Below are 19,634 nucleotides of genomic sequence, written 5' to 3' on the forward strand. Positions count from 1 at the left end.
GGAAAATGTTACCAATCGATTCAGAATATTGCATTTCATAAGATCAGACATCTATTTTATATTGGAATCAAAGTTTTTAACAATCTTTCATATCGTATATACGATTTTTCGCTCATAAACGCGAATCCTCGAAAAACGAAAACTAGAAATCTCGTTCAATTTCATTGATTTTATATACTATCGATGCAGAATAAAGAATATAACAAGAATATAACGTTTTTACTATGTTTAAATACTCGTTTTCATATGATAATTGTCGAAAAACGTATTCGTCTTACGCGAATTTTGATATATGCGAAGATAAAATCGTGAAATCATTAATAATACTTGTGCCACAGTTAGAAAAAAGTTACCAATCGATTCAGAACATTGCATTTCATAAGATGAAACATCTATTTTATATTGGAATCAAAGTTTTTAACATTCTTTCATATCGTATATACGAATCTTCGCTCGTATACGCGTGTCCTCGAAAAACGAAAACCTGAAATCTCGTTCAATTTCATTGATTTTATATTCTATCGATGCAGAATAAAGAATATATCAAGAATATAACCATTTTACTATGACTAAATACGCGTTTTCATATGATAATTGTCGAATAACTTAATCGACATACGCGAATTTCGGTATATGCGAAGATAAAATCGTGAAATCTTTAATAATACTAGTGCCACAGTTAGGAAAATGTTACCAATCGATTCAGAATATTGCATTTCATAAGATCAGACATCTATTTTATATTGGAATGAAAGTTTTTAACATTCTTTCATATCGTATATACGAATCTTCGCTCGTATACGCGTGTCCTCGAAAAACGAAAACTTGAAATCTCGTTCAATTTCATTAATTTTATATTGTATCGATGCAGAATAAAGAATATATCAAGAATATAACCTTTTTACTATGTCTAAATACGCGTTTTCATATGATAATTGTAGAATAACTTAATCGACATACGCGAATTTCGGTATATGCGAAGATAAAATCGTGAAATCTTTAATAATACTTGTGCCACAGTTAGAAAAATGTTACCAATCGATTCAGAACATTGCATTTCATCAGATGAAACATCCATTTTATATTGGATTCAAAGTTTTTAACATTCTTTCATATCGTATATACGATTTTTCGCTCATATACGTGTATCGCCGAAAAACGAAAACTTGCAATCTCTTTCAATTTCATTGATTTTTTATTCTATCGATGCAGAATAAAGAATATAACAAGAATAAAACGTTTTTACTATGTTTAAATTCGCGTTTTCATAAGATAATTGTCGAAAAGCGTAATCGACATACGCGAATTTCGGTATATGCGAAGAAAAAATCGTGAAATCTTTAATAATACTTGTGACACAGTTAGAAAAATGTTACCAATAGATTCAGAACATTGCATCTCATAAGATCAAACATCTATTTTATATTGGAATCAAAGTTTTTAACATTCTTTAATATCGTATATACGATTTTTGCTCTTATACGCGTATCATCGAAAAACGAAAACTTGAAATCTCGTTATATTCCATTGATTTTATATTCTATCGATGCAGAATAAAGAATATAACAAGAATATAACGTTTTTACTATGTTTAAATACGCGTTTTCATATTATAGTTGTCGAAAAACCTAATCGACATACGAGAATTTCGGTATATGCGAAGATAAAATCATGAAATCTTTAATAATACTTGTGCCACAGTTAGAAAAATGTTACGAATCGATTCAGAACAATGCATTTCATAAGATCAAGCATCCATTTTATATTGGAATGAAAGTTTTTAACATTCTTTCATATCGTATATACGAATCTTCGCTCGTATACGCGTGTCCTCGAAAAACGAAAACTTGAAATCTCGTTCATTTTCATTGATTTTATATTGTATCGATGCAGAATAAAGAATATATCAAGAATATAACCTTTTTACTATGTCTAAATACGCGTTTTCATATGATAATTGTCGAATAACTTAATCGACATACGCGAATTTCGGTATATGCGAAGATAAAATCGTGAAATCGTTAATAATACTTGTGCCACAGTTAGAAAAATGTTACCAATCGATTCAGAACATTGCATTTCATCAGATGAAACATCCATTTTATATTGGATTCAAAGTTTTTAACATTCTTTCATATCGTATATACGATTTTTCGCTCATATACGTGTATCGCCGAAAAACGAAAACTTGCAATCTCTTTCAATTTCATTGATTTTTTATTCTATCGATGCAGAATAAAGAATATAACAAGAATAAAACGTTTTTACTATGTTTAAATTCGCGTTTTCATAAGATAATTGTCGAAAAACCTAATCGACATACGAGAATTTCGATATATGCGAAGATAAAATCGTGAAATCTTTAATAATACTTGTGCCACAGTTAGAAAAATGTTTCCAATCGATCCAGAACAATGCACTTCATAAGATCATACATCTATTTTATATTGGAATCAAAGTTTTTAACATTCTTTCATATCGTATATAAGATTTTTGCTCTTATACGCGTATCATCGAAAAACGAAAACTTGAAATCTCGTTATATTTCATTGATTTTATATTCTATCGATGCAGAATAAAGAATATAACAAGAATATTACGTTTTTACTATGTTTAAATACGCGTTTTCATATGATAATTGTCGAAAAACTTAATCGACATACGCGAATTTCGGTATATGCGATGATAAAATCGTGAAATCTTTAATAATACTAGTGCCAAAGTTTGAAAAGTGATACCAATCGTTTCAGAACATTGCATTTAATAAGATCAAACATCTATTATATATTGGAATCAAAGTTTTTAACATTCTTTCATATCGTATAGACGATTTTTCGCTCATATACGCCTATCGTCGAAAAACGAAAACTTGAAATCTAGTACAATTTCATTGATTTTATATTCTATCGATGCAGAATAAAGAATATAACAAGAATATAACGTTTATACTATGTTTAAATTCGCGTTTTCATATGATAATTGTCGAAAAATGTAATCTACATACGAGAATTTCGGTATATGCGAAGATAAAATCGTGAAATCTTTAATAATACTTGTGCCACAGTTAGAAAAATGTTTCCAATCGATCCAGAACAATGCACTTCATAAGATCATACATCTATTTTATATTGGAATCAAAGTTTTTAACATTCTTTCATATCGTATGTACGATATTTCGCTCATATACGCGTATCGTCGAAAAACGAAAACTTGAAATCTCGTTCAATTTCATTGATTTTATATTCCATCGATGCAGAATAAAGAATATAACAAGAATATAACGTTTTTACTATGTTTAAATACGCGTTTTCATATGAAAATTGTCGAAAAACTTAATCGACATACGCGGATTTCGGTATATGCGAAGATAAAATCATGAAATCTTTAATAATACTTGTGCCACAGTTAGAAAAATGTTACGAATCGATTCAGAACAATGCATTTCATAAGATCAAGCATCTATTTTATATTGGAATCAAAGTTGTTATCATTCTTTCATATCGTATATACAATTTATCGCTCATATACGCGTATCGTGGAAAAACGAAAACTTGAAATCTCGTTCAATTTCATTGATTTTATATTCTATCGATGCAGAATAAAGCATATAACAAGAATATAACGTTTTTACTATGTGTGAATACTCGTTTTCATATGTTAATTGTCGAAAAACCCAATCGACATACACGAATTTCGGTATATGCGAAGATAAAATCGTGAAATCTTTAATAATACTGTGCCACAGTTTGAAAAATGTTACCAATCGATTCAGAACATTGAATTCATCAGAACGAACATCTATTTTTTATTGTAATCAAAGATTTTAACATTCTTTCATATCGTATATACGAATCTTCGCTCGTATACGCGTGTCCTCGAAAAACGAAAACTTGAAATATCGTTCAATTTCATTGATTTTATATTCTATCGATGCAGAATAAAGAATATATCAAGAATATAACCTTTTTACTATGTCTAAATACGCGTTTTCATATGATAAATGTCGAAAAACGTAATCGACATACGCGAATTTCGGTATATGCGATGATAAAATCGTGAAATCTTTAATAATACTAGTGCCAAAGTTTGAAAAGTGATACCAATCGTTTCAGAACATTGCATTTCATAAGATCAAACATCTATTATATATTGGAATCAAAGTTTTTAACATTCTTTCATATCGTATATACGATTTTACGCTCATATACGCCTATCGTCGAAAAACGAAAACTTGAAATCTAGTACAATTTCATTGATTTTATATTCTATCGATGCAGAATAAAGAATATAACAAGAATATAACGTTTATACTATGCTTAAATACGCGTTTCATATGACAATTGTCGAAAAACGTAATCGACATACGCGAATTTCGGTATATGCGAAGATAAAATCGTGAAATCTTTAATAATACTTATGGCACATTTAAAAAATGTTACTTATCGATTCAGAACATTGCATTTGATAAGATCAAATATCTATTTTATAATGGAATCAAAGTTCTTAACATTATTTCATATCTTATATACGATTTTTCCCTCATATTCGCGTATCGTCGATAAATGAAAAGATGAATTCTCGTTCAATTACATTGATTTTTTATTCTATCGATGCAGAATAAAGATTATTACATGAATATAACGTTTTTACTATGTTTAAATACGCGTTTTCATATGATAATTGTCGAAAAACGTAATCGACATACGCGAATATCGGTATTTTCGAAGATTATATCGTGAAATCTTTAATATTTCTTGTGCTACAGTTTGACATATGTTACCAATCGATACAGAACATTGCATTTGATAAGATCAAACATCTATTTTATATTGGAATCAAAGATTTTAACATTCTTTCATATCGTATATAAGATTTTTCGCTCATATTCGCGTATCGTCGAAAAACGAATAGCTGAAATCTCTTTCAATTTCAATGATTTTATATTGTTTTTACTATGTTTAAATACGCGTTTTCATATAATAATTGTCAAAAAACGTAATCGACATACGCGAATTTCGGTATATGCGAAGATAAAATCGTGTAATCAATAATAATACTTGTGCCACAGTTTGATAAATGTTACCAATCGATTCAGCACATTGCATTTCATTATATCGAGAATCTATTTTATATTGGAATCAAAGTTTTTAACTTTATTCCATATCGTATATACGATTTTCGTTCATATACGCGTATCGTCGAAAAACGAAAAGTTGAAAGCTCGTTCAATTTCAATGATTTTATATTCTATCGATGCAGAATAAAGGATATAACAAGAATATAACGTTTTTACTATGTGTGAATACTCGTTTTCATATGTTAATTGTCGAAAAACCCAATCGACATACGCGAATTTCGGTATATGCGAAGATAAAATCGTGAAATCTTTAATAATACTGTGCCACAGTTTGAAAAATGTTACCAATCGATTCAGAACATTGAATTTATCAGAACGAACATCTATTTTTTATTGTAATCAAAGTTTTTAACATTCTTCCATAAAGTATATACGATTCCTCGCTCATATACGCGTATCGTCGAAAAACGAAAAGTTGAGATCTCGTTCAATTTCATTGATTTTATATGCTATCGATGCAGAATAAAGAATATAATAAGAATAAAACGTTTTTACTATGTTTAAATACGCGTTTTCATATGATAATAGTCGAAATACAAAATCGACATACGCGAATTTCGGTATATGCGAAGATTAAATCGTGAACTCTTTAATAATACTGTGCCACAGTTTGAAAAATGTTACCAATCGATTCAGAACATTGAATTTATCAGATCGAATATATATTTTTTATTGTAATCAAAGTTTTTAACATTCTTTCATATCGTATATACGATTCTTCGCTCATATATGCGTATCGTCGATAAACGAAAAGTTGAAATTTCGTTCAATTTCATTGATTTTATATTGTTTTTACTATGTTTAAATACGCGTTTTCATATGATAATTGTCGAAAAACCTAATCGACATACGCGAATTTCGGTATATGCGAAGATAAAATCGTGTAATCTTTAATAATACTTGTGCTGCAGTATGAAAAATGTTACCATTCGATTCAGAACATTGCATTTCATAAGATCAAACATATATTTTATATTGGAATCAAAGTTTTTAACTTTGTTTCATATCGTATATACGAATTTTCGCTCATATACGCGTATCGTCGAAAAACGAAAAGTTGAAATCTCGTTCAATTTCATTGATTATCTATTCTATGGATGCAGAATAAGGAATATAACAAGAATATAATGTATTTACTATGTTTATATATGCGTTTTTACATTATAATTTTCGAAAAACCTAATCGACATATGCGAATTTCGGTATATGCGAAGGTAAAATCGTGAAATCTTTAATAATACTTGTGTCACAGATTGAAAAATGTAATCAATCGATTCAGAAAATTGCATTTAATAATATGAAACATCTATTTTATATTGGATTCAAAGTTTTTAACATTCTTTCATATCGTATATACGATTTTTCGCTCGTATACACGTATCGTCGAAAAACGAAAAGTTGAAATCTCGTTCAATTTCATTGATTTTGTATTCCATCTATGCAAAATAAAGAATATAACAAGAATATAACGTTTTCCTATGTTTAAATACGCGTTTTCATATGATTATTGTCGAAAAACGTAATCGTCATACGCTTATTTCGGTATATGCGAAGATAAAATGGTGAAATCTTTAATAATACTTGTACTACAGTTTGAAAAATGTTACCAATCGATTCAGAACATTGCATTTCATGCGATCAAACATCTATTTTATATTGGAAACAAAGTTTTTAACATTCTTTCATATCGTATATACGATTTTTCGCTCATATACGCGTATCTTATAAAAACGAAAATTTTAAATCTCGTTCAATTTCATTGATTTTATATTCTATCGATGCAGAATAAAGAATATAACAAGAATATAACGTTTTTACTATGTTTAAATACGCGTTTTCATATGATAATTTTCGAAAAACTTAATCGAGATATGCGAATTACGGTATATGCGAAGATAAAATCATGAAATCTTTAATAATACCTGTGCCACAGTTCGAAAAATGTTACCAATCGATTCAGAACACTGCATTTCATAAGATCACACATCTATTTTATATTAGAATCATAGTTTTTCATTCTTTGATATCGGATTTACTATTTTTCGCCCATACGGTTATCGTCGAAAAACGAAAAGTCGAATTCTCGATCAGTTTCATTTATTTTATATTTTATCGATGCAGAATAAAGAATAGATCAAGAATATATCGTTTTTACTATGTTTAAATACGCATTTTTATATGATAATTTTCGAAAAACGTAATCGACATACGCGATTTTCGGTATGTGCGAAGATAAAATCGTGAAATCTTGAATAATACTTGTGCCACAGTTTGAAAAATGTTACCAATCCATACAGAACATTGCATTTCATAATATCAAACATCTACTTCATATTGGAATCAAAGATTTTAACATTGTTTCATATCTTATATACGATGTTTCGGTCATACACGCTTATCGTCGAGTAACGAAAAGTTGAAATCTCGTTCAGTTTCATTGATTTTATATTCTATAGATGCAGAATAAAGAATATAACAAGAATATAGCGTTTTTACTATGTTTAAATACTCGTTTTCATATGATAATTATCGAGAAACGTAATCCAAATACGCGGATTTCGGTATATGCGAAGATAAAATCTTGATATCTTTAATAATACTTGTGCCACAGTTTGAAAAAAGTTACCAATCGAATCAGAACATTGCATTTCAAAAGAACAAACATCTATTTTATATTGGAATCAAAGTTTTTCATTGTTTCATATGGTATATACGATTTTTCGCACATATGTGCGTTTCGTCGTTAAACGACAAGTTGAAATCTCGTTCCATTTCAGTGATATTATATTCAGTCTACGCAGAATAAAGAATATAACAAGTATATGACGTTTTTACTACATGTAAATACGCGCTTACATATGATTATTGTCGAAAAACCTAATTGATATATGCGAATTGCGGTATATGGAAAGATAGAATAGGGAAATCTTTAATAATACTTGAGTCACAGTTTGAATAACGTTACCAAACGATTCAGAACATTGCATTTCATAAGATCAAACAACTATTTTATATTGGAATCGAAGTATTTAACATTGTTTCCTATCTTATATACGATTTTTCGCTCATATACGCGTATGGCCGAAAGACGAATAGTTGAAATTTCGTTCCATTTCATTGATTTTATATTCTATTGACGCAGAATATATAATATAACTAGAATATATCGTTTTTACTATTTGTAAATGCTCTTTTCCAAATGATAATTGCCGAAAATGTAATTTATATTAAAGTTAATATCGATAACAACGATAATAATAATAATAATAATGATAATCTTGTTATTATTATTATAACATTCAACAGAATATAACAATATTACAATCAATAAAATAAACATATTTTTATCACATTGACAGCATTAACGGTATTAAAGAAAATAATTAATTTAATTTTATAAAAGAAAATAACGATAATAAGGTATTATTACCGAACATAACGATAATAGCTATAAAAATAAAGATTACCATAATCAGGATAATAACTACGATTTTGTTATTAACTATATTATTAACAATACTAACGATAATATCGAAAGTGAAAACGATAATAACAATTAAAACGATATTAAATATAATAATAAGGATAATAATTAATAAACGATAATAAATAAAATTATGATAATAACGAGAATTACGATAAAATCGATAATAACGATATTAATAACGATAATAATGATAATAGCGCTAATAGTAACGATAATGACGATAATAATTATAGTAGCGGTAACTATAATATAATAATGATAATAATAATAATAATAAGAATAATAAAGATAAAAATAAATACGGTAATAAAAAATATAACGATAACGATAATAACAAAGATAATAACGGTTAAATCGATAATAACGATAATAACGAAAACATCGTTAGTAATTATAATGACTAAAATGAAGCTAATAATAATAATTACGATAATAAGGTTAATAATAACGATAATAATAATAATAAAGGAAATGATGACAAAAACGAAATAATGATAATAACGTTAATGACGATTTCAACGATAATAACGATTATAAAGATAATATTGATAATTATAAAGATAATAATAATAAGATCGGAAATAATGATACAACCGATAGTAACGATAATAACGATATTGACGATAATAACAACGATAAAAACGATAATAAGGAAAACAATATAAATAACGATAATAATGAAAATAACGATAATAATGATAATATCGATAATAGCGATAATAACATTAATAACGATACGAATGAAAGAAATGCTATTTTCGTTTATGACGATAATAACGGTATTAATAACAACATTATATATAATAACGATAAAAAGGTAATACCGATAACAATAGCAATAGTGATAATAACGACAATAATAATATCAACGATAGTAACGATAACAACGATAATAAAAACGATAATAACGATTATAAAGATAATAAACATAATTACGGTTATAAAGATAATAACGATAATAATAACGATAATAACGATTATAAGGATAATAATAAAAATAATAACCGTAATAATAAAAATAACGATTATAAAGAATTAAAAGACGATTAAAATTAATTACAATAATTATAATAATAACGATAACAACGAATAAAAATAAGGATAATAATCATAATAACGATCATAACAATAACTACGATAATTAGGATAATACGTTAACAACGATAATAATGAAAATAACTATAATAAAGGTAATAATAATGACAATAATATTAATAACCGACAAGAACGATAAAAATGATAATAACGTTAATGACTGTAACAATGATAGTAACGATAATAACCACAATATTTATAATAATAAAGATAATAATAATAAAATCGGAAATAACGACAATAATGAAAATAAAGTTAATAACGATAATAACGATAATAATGTTAATAGCGATAATAACGCTATGTAAAATAATAATAACGATAATAACTATAATATGGATAATAACGATCCGCAAGATAATAAAGATTATAATAACTTTAATAATAATAACAACGAAAGTAACGGTTCTAACGATAATAATAATGATAAAAACAGTAATAACGTTAATTACGATAATAATAACAATAAAAATAAAAATAGCGAAGATAATGAAAATATCAATGAAAACATTTATAACGTTAATAATAACGATAATAATAATAATAATGTTAATAACGATACTAACGATAATTGCAATGATAACAATAATAACGATAATGATGATAGTAACGTTAATAAGGAGTATAATAAAAATAATTACAATAATAATAATAATAACGATAACAACGATAATAATTACGATAATAATAATAATAACTATAATAAATGTAACAATAATGATAATAATATTAATAACGGAGATAAAGACAAGAGCGATAATAATGATAATAACGTTAATCACAATAACAATGATAGTAACGATATTAAACATAATATTTATAATAATAAAAATAATAATAAAATCGGAAATACAAATGATAAAAAAATAACGATAATAAAGTTAATAACGATAATAAAGATAGTAACGCTATTGAATAAAATAATAACGATCCGCAAGATAATAAAATTAATAATAACTTCAATAACAGTAACATCATATGTAACGTTATTAACGATAATAATAATTATAAATACGATAATATTAACGATAAAAATAAAGATAGCGAAAATAACGATAATAATAATGAAAACATTAAAAACGTTAATAACTATAATAATAAAGATAATAATAATTGTAATGTTAATAACGATACTAGCGATAATTGCAATAATAACAATAATAACGAAAATAACAATAATAACGAAAATAACAATAATAACGATAATTACTATCATTACCTAAATAACGATAAAATAATAATAATAATAACGATTATATCGATATTAACGATAATAATATAGATAATAATCATAATAACGATAATAACGTTAATAACGAAAATAATGTTTATAACATTAATTAAGATAATAATAGTGATAATAATAAACATAACGATAATAACGATAAAACGATGAAAATAGTAATAATGTTAATAACGATAATAAAAACGATAATAATAACGATAATAATAATAATAACGTTAATAATGATAATAACGGTAATTGCAAGTATAACAATAACAACGGTAATAACGATAGTAAAAACGATAATATTAACCTTAATATTAATAATAATAATAATAATAATAATAATAATAATAATAATAATAATAATAATAATAATAATAATAATAATTGCGATAATATCAGTAATAACGTTTATATAGATATTAACCATAAATACGGTAATAAGGCTAAATACTATAATAACAGAAATAATATTAACAAGAACAAAAATGAACAAAATAACGATAATAACGATAATAGCGATAATAATGTTAATAACAATTATTACGATATTAGTGAAGATAATAATAAAACTAACGATAATAATGATATAAACGTTGAAAACTGTATTAGCGATAATAACAATAATAACAATAATAACCATAATAACGTATATAAGCATAATAAAGGGAATGATAACAATAATAATAATAATAACGATAATAGCAATAATAACCATAATAACGATAATGACGACAAGAATAACGATTATTATAAAAAATAATGATAATAATATTAATATTAATAACGATAATTATAACACCTACGATAATAGTGACAGTAGCGATACTAATAATAACGTTTATAACGATACTAACGATAAAAATGGAAAATAACTTAAATTACGATTATATTAACGATAATAATAGAAATAAAGAAAATAACAAAAATAACATTTAAAACAGCTATAATGTTAATAACGTTAATAATAATGACAATAATATTAATATTGTTAATAACGATATTAACGATAATTGCAATGATAATAATAATAACGATAATAACGGTAATATCCATAATAATAACGATAAAGGCTACAAATATAATGATAAACACCACGTTAACAATAATAATGTTAATAACGTTAATAACTTTAATAAAGATAATAATAATCATAATAATAATTACAACGATAATAATGGTTATAACATAAATTACGATAATAATAGCGATGATTATTAAAATAAGGATAATAACGATAAAACGATGAAAACAGTAACAAAGTTAACAACGATACTAAAAACGATAATAATAACGATAATAATAAAAACAATAAAATTAAAATAACGATAACAATGATATTAATTAAAATAATGACATTGACGATAATCACGATAATAATAAAAAAAATAACAATAATAATTATTATAACGATATTAATAGCGATAATAACGATAATAACGATAATAGCGTTAATAATAATAATAATAACGATAATAACAATAATAAGGATTATAATAATAATAATAATAATACTAACGATAATAATTGAAATAACGATAATAAAGAAAATAACTATAATAACGATAATAACAATAAAAATAAAATTAATGGAAAAAAGGGAAATAACTAAAATAGCGTTAATAACGATTATAATAATAATAATAACGATTATAAATATAATAATAATAATAGGAGTAACGAATGTATCGATAATAACGGTAATAATAACGATAATAACGATAATATCGGTAATGACGATAATAGTAAAGATGTTAACAAAAATAACGATAACAACGATAATAAAGATAACAACGATTACAATGATAGTAATGATAATAATGATAATGAAGATAATAAACATAATAATAACAAAAATAATAATAATTACTATCATAACGATAGTAATAGCGAAAGTAACGATATTAACAATAATAATAATAATAATAACGATAAGAACGGAAGTAATATCGATAATAATGAAAATATCGGTAACAGCAACGACAATAATGATAATAACGATAATAACGACAACAAACAATAATAATAATAATAATATTAATAACGAAAATAATGATAACAATAATGATAATAGCGATAATAACGATATTGCGGTATTACTCGAATAATTACTTCAATAATAATAATGGAAATCACATTCATAATAATAAAAATAATGATAATACAGTAAATAAAGATAATATTGATAATACCGATTATAATGATAATAACGATAAAAATAAAAATAACGATAATAAGGATAATAAATACAGCAGAGTTATTAACGGCAATAATAATAATAATAACGCATATGACGATAACAACGAAAATAACGATACTAACGATAATAATAACGATTATAATAATAATAACGATAGTAACGATTATTACGATAATAATAACGATAATAACTAGGAAAATAATGATAATAATGCTAATAATTTTAATATCGTTTGTAACGATTATATATTTAATAAAGATAATAATAACGATTATAGCAATATTATCGACAATAGTATCGATAATTATAATAATAACAATAATAACGATAATAATAGCGATATTAAAAAAAAAATAAGATAATAATAATAATACTAATAACCATAATAATAACAATAATAACGAAATTAACGAGAAAGACGATATTCACGATAATAACGTTAATAACGATATTAATGGTAATAGCGATATTGACGATAATAGCGATTATAGAAGAGAAAATATATATAATAAAAATATTAACGGTAATATCGATAATAATATTAATAGTGATAATAACGATAATAATAATAATAACGTTTATAAAGATTAAAACGATAACAATAACGATTAAAGCGATAATAACGATAATAACTATAGTACTAACGATAATAACGATAATAAAGAAATCAATGATATCAATAATGATATTAATAATAGTAGCGATAACTGCGACTATAATAATTATAATAATAATAATTATAAAGGTAATAATTATAGAAATAACTAAGATAATAATGCAAATAGCGATAATATTAATATTATATAAGTATTATATATGTTGATTTTATTATAATTAATAGATATAATTAAAAATAATAATTTTGGAAATTGAGATTGATTAATTAATAAGTTAAATTAAAAATAATAATTTTTTATTGAATTTAATTATTTTATAATCTAAATAATAATTATTCTTTGTAAAATAAAATAGATAAAAATTATAAAATAAAAATATTTATTAAATCCTTTAAGAAATAAATATATAAAAATAAATATTTAATTATAATAAAAGAATAATTAATAAATAATTATATATATATATATTTAAATTAATATTATTTATAAATAATAATAACTTTTAATACATATATATATGTATATATATATAATATCTTAATTTTTATTTTAACTCGTTTTAATTAGTGTGAAGTGACAAACGGAAATATGTTTCTCTGTGAACAAAGAAACGACAATTCACGTTTATTGTTCACTCTGTTAAATTTTATATTTTACTCTCGTACTACTTCTCTCGTCTACGTTCTATTTCTTACTGCCAGTTTCTCTCCCAAAATCTTAACGGATCGATTTGTAGGTAACAAAAGAATTTGTAGATAACAATAACAAAAGAAGGGCGGGACATGAGACTCGTGACAAATCTACCTGGAAAAAGTATACTTTCTTTACATGTATATATAATATAATATATAATATATAATATATAATATATAATATATAATATAATATCGATAATAACGAATAAGACGATAATAAAGATAAAAGCTTTAATAACGGTAACAACGATATTAATGATTATAATGATAAGGAGGATAATAACGTTTATAATAAAAATAATAATAATAATAACAATAATAACGATAATAGACACAAAGATGTTAATAACTTTAATAATTATAATAAAAATAATAATAATAATAATAATAATAATAATGATAATAATAACGGTAATAATAATATTAACGAAAATAACGATAATATCGATAAAAGCGATAATAAATTTAGTAATGTTGACAACGATAGTAATGATAATACGGTAATAATAACGATAATAACCATAATAATAACGATTATTATAATGACGAAAATAACGATAATAACGATTATAATAACGATATTAATAACGATAATAATATTAATAATAATAGTAATAATAATAATAATAATATTTATAACGATAATAGTATTATTAACGGTTACAACGATAATAACGTTAATAAATATAATAAACTTAATTAAGGTAAAAATAACGATAATAATATCGATAATATTAATAATCTCGATAATAACGATTATAACGATAATAATGGTAATAAAATTACGATAATAAGGATGGTAAGTACAAAAAGCGATATTAACTGTTATAATAATAATAATAATAATTGTTATAATAATAACTATAATATTAATAATAACGTTATTGAAGATATTGATAATAATTACGGTAGTAACGTTATTATCTATAATATTAATAATAATAATATATGTAACTATAACTATATTATTATAGATAACAACGATAACAACGATAGTAACGATAATAACGATAATAATACCGATAATAAAGATAATAACGATAATAACTTTAATAAAAATTATAATAATGATTATTTCTATATTAAAGTTAATCATATCGATAATTATAATAATATCAATAACAACGATAATAATATCGATAATTATAAAAAATAAAAATAATAATAATAATAATATTAATAACCATAATAATAATAATAACGATAATAGCGATAATGTCGATAATAACGATAATAACTTTAATAGCTATATTACTTTTTTTGATGGTCTGAGAATTTTACGCACTGACCCACGGACCCTGCCCAATAGAGGAACCCTTCACCAATTGGGTCCCCTGTTAAAGTCCCTGGAATGTCGGGCTCACCGTTGGAATAGGCACTACTGACTAAACACATATCTATTCTAGTAGCATAGTGAAACAATCCAGGCACCATCATATGACATTACATCAGGATGGCGCCGATGCATCATGCGCATTAACTGGACTTCCTCTTCGGCTCTACGTGGCAGGAACCTGGAACAACGTTGGTGGCACGTCTATGGGCAGCCCATCTCCTTCCTCTCTTACGTAAAATTGCCCTCGTGTACCAGGCCACCTTGTTCTAATCCTTCAGCCATCTCAGCATTATCTCGACAACGTTGTTCAGCGAGATTTCTCCGACGTCCTGCTCCAAGGTAAGTCGTTCGGCGCTCCACCGGGTACATATGAAGAACGTGTGGTGAGCGTCGTCTTTGATCGAGTCCCCATAGTGGCAGTTGCCGTCTGCTACATTCCTCATTATTGCGAGGTAGGAGCGGAACAGGCCATGGCCTGTCAAGAATTGGGTAAGGTAGAAATCGACATCTTGCACCTCTCGATTTATCCAGTTATCTAGTCGACTGATGAGTCGGGCAATCCATCTGCCCCTAGGTTCCTGCACCCATCTGCTGTTCCAGGCTTCGATGCAATAACACCAGGCGTTGTTTGATACTTCCTCCTTCCCCAGAAAGGGCTTCTAATGATGGACGAATTGTCTCTCCTTGGATAGTAGGTCAAACGGGATTACCCCGGCGACAACAATCACTGCGAGCTCTGAGACCGTGCGCTAGGAGCAAGCGATTCGGAGAACGCCCCTCCTCTGTAACGCGGCTATGCGCTTGCGATATTTCTCATTTCGCAGTACCTCGACCCATACTTCCGTGCCGTACAGCATCACTGCTTCGGCGTCAGGCATAAGTAGTCGCCATATGCACGGTCGGGGACCGTTGACATTGGCCATGAGTCTGCCCAGAGGTGCTACTAATTTAGCCGCCTTGTCTGCTGCCATCATTATATGCTCTCCGTAATTGAGTTTGCAATCGAGCATTACTCCTAGGTACTTGACAGCTGAATTAATCTGGAACGTCGCGTTTCCCACGGTGAAGCTGCGCAAGGTGTTGATGCGCTACTAACGAAGGTTAGTAGCACGATTTCTGTGTTCTGGTCTGTTAAGGATAGCCCGTGTTCTTCCATCCAGGAGATGACTCTGCGCATGACTTGGATAAGCAGCAGCACCATGTCTCTTGCAGTTATGACAACTACTATGTCATCTGCGTACCCAACCAAGAAATCAACTTCAGTGACTGCCATACGTAGGATACCGTTGTAGAAAATATTCCATATATCCGGTCCCAGTATGGAGACCTGTGCTGCCCCCGATGTCAACTCCAAGCTTCTTGGACCATCGCCAGTATAGTATTCTAGGAGGCACCCGATCAGATTATCCCCGAGAATTCGGAGTAGGTACCCCGGATAGTTGAAATTACGTTCGAGCGCTTTCATTGCCAAATCCCACCTGATGGAGTTGAAGGCATTTCTCATGTCTAAGTTAACCAGCAGGCACATAGGTCGAATATGTTGATTCCATCGCTCCGTCATTTCTGCGGCCGTGACAACCTCCTGGACTGCGTGGATGGTGGAGAGGCCGGAACAAAATCCATACTGGCGTGCAGCAAGATCGCCCACTGCCCTCACGGCCGCAAGCAGCCGTGGCATATAAAGCTTCTCCAGGAGGTTGCCAGACGTATCCAGCATAAATATAGACAGATAAATATAGATATAAAAATATGACGAAGATGCATTTGCTGGACTCTTGCCCTTGCTAATGAGCATAAGCCTCGCTTTCTTACACAGAGCGGGGAAAATGTCTACCCTGAGATACATGTTATACATGGTTAGCAAGGGTGACTCTGCGCGACGGCTTTCATTACTTCCGCTGGAAGGCCGTCTGGTCCTGGAGCTCTCTCGTTCTGCATGGAAGATGCGGCCAGGAGTAGCTCCCCTACGTAAACTATGGTGCTTCGGTTATGCCAGGCGCAGCCTTGCTAATCGCTCTCTTCGGCTGTGAGGGGAATAGAGTATGCACCATGTATACCAACGTCCTCTCGTCCTGAGGGATTCCTTGCGTTCGATTCCCCAGCTTGCAAGTGACGATCTGGTACACTAATACCCACGGATTCTTCTCCACATCCAGGCACAGCTCCTTCCGGCATCATCGTTGACTGAACTTGACGATCCTCTTCAAAACTTTTTTGGCCGCTTAATACTCTGCAGGCAAGAGAGCAGCCTCGAGGTCACGTCACTTCGCTCGTAGTGCCAAACGGCGAAGCCTTAAGAACCTCTTACGAAGATCTACGATCTCGTTCTTCCACCAGTATGCAGGACGCCTTTGCCGTTTCGTGCTCTTCTTGGCACCACTTTCGCGCAAGCCTTTTGGATGAGCAGTTGCTGCAGTAATCATCTTGGCTTGTGCAGGTGGCGATAGACTCGCGGAAGCAATTTAATGGGAATCCAAACCTTCATAAATGACCTAAAATAGCCTCTTTCGATCCATTCTTGCAATATTACATCGGGGAGATCGTTCTGCACTTGTCACGGCTGGCCTCCTATCGTGTACATTGAATAGGATGTACTGATGGTCGCTCTGAGTATAAACCTCAATTACCCGCCAGCCTGCGACTCTTGCCACAAGGTGTTCGTTGGCTAGAGAGACGTCCGTGATCGTCTCTCTGTAGTCCGGCCTTCGGAAGGTTGGTGTCGAGCATGTGTTGAATACTGATAGCTGTAGTCTCGACGCCACCTCCATGATTCGTCTTCCTCTTGAGTCCGGCCTGGCCTCCACGCATTCGAGAGCTTTGGCATTGAGGTCTCTAGTAAGAATGAGGTACCCTTGCATTTTCCGCAACGCGTCTTCCAGATCGTCCAGTTTTGTCGGGAAGTCGTCTATCTTGCAGTGCGGGGTAAGATATACGCAGACATAAGTCATCGAGTTATGTCTCACCTAAACGTAACCATGTCTGGATCCTTGATCCGACACATGTATTTGTCGGGGATCTGGGATCCAGATGGGCGCGGAGACCAATTCGTTTGCATACTATCCTATCCCCGTTCTGTCCTGGAACTGTCCGCTGATTAGAAAAATATTTTCTTTGCTCTCAGAGCAGAGCTGGGTGAGATGGTGGTGCTCCGTCCTGTTCGTAATGAGGTTACCATGAAGTACTCTCATCCTTTCTTCTTCTTGTTGGCTGTTCCAATGGTCTCCTGGAAAGATAGACAAGCCCTTGATACCGCCAGGTGCTTCTTAAGTTCATCAACGTTATTGAGCACAAGAAGCAAGAAGGCTCGCTGACCTTGCAGTTTTTGATCTTGTGCCCCTTGCTACCGCAGAAATAGGAAAACTAACAGCGATCGGGGCTCTTGCACGAGGCGTTATAGTGACCACAGTCGAGACAGCGGTAACATCGCTTCACTTCCGCTCTTTGCCTGACCCTGCAGCTGACAAAGCCGACCAGCATTCGGTCGGCCTTTAAAATATTTGCTGCTGCTTCCTCCTCTATTCTGACGAGGGCCAGGCGTTGTTGTCTCGCGTTGGGTCCGTCATTTTATCCTCGAGTTACCCCGCGCAGCCTGCCTGGGTCCTCTTTAGGACCTCCACGATTTCTAATAAAAATGTGCAATAACAATATTTTTGGTAATAGCGATAATAACGATAATAGCGATAATTGTAGCGATAAGATATATAATAACGACAATAACGGTTATAACGATAATAATAATAGTGATAATAACGAGAATAATAATAATAACGATTATAAAGTTTAAAACGATAATAATAACGATTAAAACGATAATAACGATCATAATGCTAACAATATCT

Source organism: Vespa crabro, chromosome 16 (genome assembly GCF_910589235.1).
Source record: "Vespa crabro chromosome 16, iyVesCrab1.2, whole genome shotgun sequence".
NCBI classification, from domain to species: domain Eukaryota; kingdom Metazoa; phylum Arthropoda; class Insecta; order Hymenoptera; family Vespidae; genus Vespa; species Vespa crabro.